The sequence below is a fragment of the Protomyctophum bolini genome (assembly GCF_963924005.1).
Source record: "Protomyctophum bolini genome assembly, chromosome: 13".
NCBI lineage: Eukaryota > Metazoa > Chordata > Actinopteri > Myctophiformes > Myctophidae > Protomyctophum > Protomyctophum bolini.
The window spans coordinates 39,251,887-39,256,802 of record NC_137874.1 but is presented as its reverse complement, the minus strand read 5'-3'; the positions used below and the strand labels follow the sequence as shown (position 1 = coordinate 39,256,802).

The 4,916-nt window shown below is 46.0% G+C and overlaps 1 pseudogene across 1 annotated transcript in view; it reads right to left on the bottom strand.

Moving 5' to 3' along the window:
- Window positions 1-2,437: 2,437 nt before the first annotated feature.
- The window catches only part of LOC308327667 (E3 ubiquitin-protein ligase TRIM39-like), a 7,129-nt pseudogene continuing 4,650 nt past the window's right edge, over window positions 2,438-4,916 (bottom strand). Inside the window, exon 3 of the transcript in view lies at window positions 2,438-3,775. The product of the transcript in view is annotated as an E3 ubiquitin-protein ligase TRIM39-like (transcript). The remainder of the gene's footprint in view (window positions 3,776-4,916) is intronic.

The following is a 4,916-nucleotide window of genomic DNA, read 5'->3' as shown; positions in this document are numbered from 1 at the left end:
CTCCAGGACTGTGTAATTTCATTGGATTAGATCATTAACCCTGGCGTCCATTATTGCGTGCGTCTTTATCCAGTGGGCTGCGTTCCTTCTTCATGGTAAGAGGAAGAGTATATACACAGTACAGTAAACGGGCCTAAAGTAGTTAAGAGGTATTATTACACATGGGCGGTGTCCAGGTGGTCTGGGTTTCGTCCTCAGCTTGGCCCGGCCCGGCGCTACACACACACAAACCCTGACATGATTCAATCCCCAGACCTGTGGGCCGGGGGCCCGGGGCCCATGCACCGGTAGAATAAACCTGTGGCCCGGGGGCCCATGCACCGGTAGAATAAACCTGTGGTCCGGGGGTCCATGCACCGGTAGAATAAACCTGTGGGCCGGGGGCCCGGGGCCCATGCACCGGTAGAATAAAGCAAGCGGGCCCCCAGATAATTGTCAAAACACTCTAGGGCCCCGATTCACTAAGCTGTTTTACACCCATATTATTTTGGGGGGAGAAAGGAATTTCCCAAGCGCCTCCAAGTCGGTAGTCAGAATAAGGCATTCTAATGACATACAGCAAGCTTTGGTCCCATACTGTATGTTAAGGCTGCATCCGAGCAGACTTGGAGAGAAAGAACGGCCCTCCGCAAAATTCACAGACAGAAAAGAAAAGAAAAAAAGATTACTGAATCAGACTACTGAAAAAGCTACATGAAAACCTACTATAAATGCACGTCATCTCTGTCTGCGTGTGTGCGTGTGCGTGTGCGTGTGCGTGCGTGTGTGCGTGCGTAATGCAAGTAACTCGAGAACCGTTTGAGCCACCGACTTCACATTCGACACACGCGCTCCACACCCCCGCAAGGAGTGCAGTGCCCAGTAAAGCGTCGGTCGGACCCACGGTTCTCCAGAACCACCACAAAAGGCTCTGGTCAGGCTGGGCCTAATGAGGCCAACTCCTTTCATCTGTGCAATTTACAGCCTCTGCCTCAGCCAATTGAGGCTCAACCAATCAGGCTCTGCCAACCTTTCACAGTCAGTTTGCCCACTTCTCTACACAGCCAGGTTGCACTCTGAACACACAGCCATATCAATAACTGTGGAACACAACTGTCTGTCTATCGCTCCGCCCACCAGAGACAAATAAGCATTCTCTCTCCCGCCTGTATATATACTTCTCCTTCTGCACAAGAAATGTGGTGCTGCTGATGGGTCCATGTGGTTTGCAAGGTTAGCAGACAGACATACAAAAATCTAAGAAAGTTAGAAAACACATGTTTAAGTAGTAGTGAAAATGGCTGATCTATGCAAGCTGCACAACGCAGCGCTTTTGCACCGCGTTGTGTGCTTGTAGATCTGCTATTTTCACTAGTTTGAGTCCTCATGGGCAAACATCTATATAGCTCTGGTCCAAAGCCAATGCTTCTATGATTCTGCCCTGCATTGGCTCTGCTACTTTCGCTTTTAACTCTCACATGGAACTCAGACCAGCCTCTCCTCTTTAGCGTAAATAAAATGAACGTTTTCGCTACTCACCAAAACAAAGGCGGGTTGTGTCATTACTTTGTGTCATTACTTTCCTTAGTGGACGCACTCACATATAAACGGTACTTTTTGGCCAACTCATTGATATAGTGTGTTTAGTAGCAGTGTTAAATAGCTCTATATTGTGACAGTAATCATTGCTATAGAGTGTGTGTTCAGTAACAGTGTTAAACAGCTCTATATTGTGACAGTAATCATTGCTATAGAGTGTTCAGTAACAGTGTTAAACAGCTCTATATTGTGACAGTAATCATTGCTATAGAGTGTTCAGTAACAGTGTTAAATAGCTCTATATTGTGACAGTAATCATTGCTATAGAGTGTTCAGTAACAGTGTTAAATAGCTCTATATTGTGACAGTAATCATTGCTATAGAGTGTGTGTTCAGTAACAGTGTTAAATAGCTCTATATTGTGACAGTAATCATTGCTATAGAGTGTGTGTTCAGTAACAGTGTTAAACAGCTCTATATTGTGACAGTAATCATTGCTATAGAGTGTTCAGTAACAGTGTTAAATAGCTCTATATTGTGACAGTAATCATAGCTACTTGGACGTAGTTCAGGACTTGATCACCCCGGCTGGGTCACCTCAGTGATGGGTGTGATGTTGCGAGACCCGAAACCCCGATGACCTTTTGGATACATTACTACGTCCCAGGTGATGACCTTTGACCTTGTCCCAGGTGCATCCATGCAATGTTTTTTTTTCTTTTTCTAGTAAGTCAACAACTGTGCTTTGACTCCAAACCCCTTCACATTATGGTGTGATTGTTATTATTTTATTTATTATTGAGAGCTTAGATCTGTATATAGCCATAGATCTGCTATTTGTCTATGTTTTTATCTCTATTTGTCCAACAAACTCCAAACTGTTCTTCTTCATGGTGACCCAGCAGCATGGACCAGAAGGTTATCTGGTGACAGGAGAGATGATCAGAGGAGCAGAGTTTATGCCACCAGCATTATTATGTGGAGTGAAGTATGGAAAGAGTCTCTCAGTGAAGGAGCAGCCAGTGTAAGAGTAGAGATGAACTCTGGACTCCACATCATAAAAGGAGACCAGACCCTCCTCATAATCCACAAACACTCCCACTTTCCGGAGCTCCTCTCTTACAGGGAGGCGGACAGCAGGGTCAGCCAGAGCCCAGTACTCTCCATTCAACAACCCTATAGTCCCGTAAACATTGTTGAGACTCGTGGTGAATCCCTTCCTGTCGATGGACTCTTTGACCACTCCTACCTCCCACGCAGTCTTCCCTCCAACCTGAACCTCGTAGTAAAACCTTCCTGAGGAGAATCCTTGTTTTCCTAAGACAATGGCATATCTAGAGAATCTCTCTGTGCTGTCAGGGAGATTCTTCCTTACGTTTCCATGACTCACTTGTTTTCCGTCCTCAGACAGGATGAGCATGGGATGTGCTGTATCAGGGTCCAGAGTCACATCCACTGCATATTGCTGGATGCTCCTCAGCTCAGCATCACACAGCTTCTTCTTCATCTCTTTATATATATATATACATATATATGACCGAGTGTCTTCTCCAGCTGAGACACAGCAGTCCTCAATGTGTCCACATGTGAAGACTGATGGGCTTTGACCTTTGTCCAGTCCTTGGCGGGTATCCACTCTGTGTTGATGGATTTGGAGTTCTGGAGGAGGTGGAGGTGGTCCTCAGTGTGCGAGATCTGTTTCAGCTCAGAGATTCTCTTCTCTAACTGAGTGACTTCCTGTAGCAGATCTTCAATGAAGCATTCAGCCTGTTTCTCTGTTGTTTTCTGCTTCTCTTCAACCACATCAATGAGCTCAGCCTGGCTTCTCTGAATACAGCTGATCAGAGCAGTGAAGACCTGCACACTGACGGCTATGACTGCATCTGCATCTTTCCTGCTGATCTCTACAGAGCGTTTGACCTCCTGGATCTTCAGTTCTCTCTCCTGGATCATCTGCTGAACTTCATCCTGTGTCTTTTCTTCATATCCTTCTTTCAACTTGTGGTTCCTGAACTGTTGAACCATCTCAGAAACAAAAGTATTGACAGATAGTTCTGGTCTGTTATTGAAGGTTTGTTGACACAGTGGACACTTGCACACATCCTTAGCGTCCCAGCAACGTGTGATGCAGGCTTTGCAGTAGTTGTGTCCACATGGAGTGCTGACCGGATCAGTGAACACCTCCATACAGATGGAACACAGGAAGTGATCTTCAGACAGACAGGAGACCGCTGGCAGACGCCATTTCTGCTCGTCGCTGAGAAGATAGACGTGACTTCAACGACGCTCACAGAGGGACTCTGAATAGCCAATCACAGGCAAGGAGAGGTCTGTGGTTCCAGCCAATCAGAGACAAGGAGAGGACTGTGGCACTGAGAGAGAATGGACTGATGTTCTGAGCTTCAGTTGGTAGACTCCAGTATCTGTAAACTGATTCTGTGTAGTCTTATATCTCCCGTCTGGTAAGATGACTCAAGATGACGTCATCCTCTGATGTCACTATGCCCCGGCATGTCCATATAAGGAGTTTCCACCGTAGCTATGCCCGAATATGGTGCAGCATGTACACAGGTGGCAAGGAATATCAGCTGGATTTGAAGCCCACTTTCTGAATACCTTAAGTTCCCATTGAAGGGGAATACCCCTCATTTACAACACGGGGGGCTGAGAGTGCATCCACTAAGGAAAGTATAGGCTTTCTAATGACACAACCCGCCTTTGCTTTGGTGAGTAGCAAAAACGTTCTTTTTGCGAACGCAGTGATTGCGAACGCAGTGAGCACTTACTATGAGACCTATAGCAGATCATGTCTGTCCGTGTGCAGTGTCCCCCCTTTGTGCCCATATATGGAGCTGAGTGATTTGTTTGTGATTTATGCAACACACTCCATATTTGGACGTATAGCTGCTTTGGGGACTCCTTATATGGTTATGGCTAAGTTAAAAACTTAACTTAAAAATAACTTAACTTAAAAAAATAATAACTTAAAAATAAATCTTAAAAAAACCCAAATATGTACGAGCTGCGTTCGCTTCCCGCGTTTGCGCGTCTTACTGGTTGCGAACGCAGGTGAGCACTTACTATGAGACCTAGCAGATCATGTCTGTGTGTCTGTCTGTCTGTCTGTCTGTCTGTCTGTCTGTCTGTCTGTCTGTCTGTCTGTCTGTCTGTCCCGCTATCCAAATATGGAGTGTGTTGCATCAGCAATCACTCAGCTCCATATATGGGCACAAAAGGGGCCAGGTCCACTCAGCTCCATATATGGGCACAAAAGGGTCCAGTGATTTGTTTGTTGTGGACCTGGCCCCTTTTGTGCCCATATATATATGGAGCTGTTGCAATTTACGATCTGCGTTCGCTTCCCGCGTCCGCGCGTCTTACTCGTTATTTGCGAACGC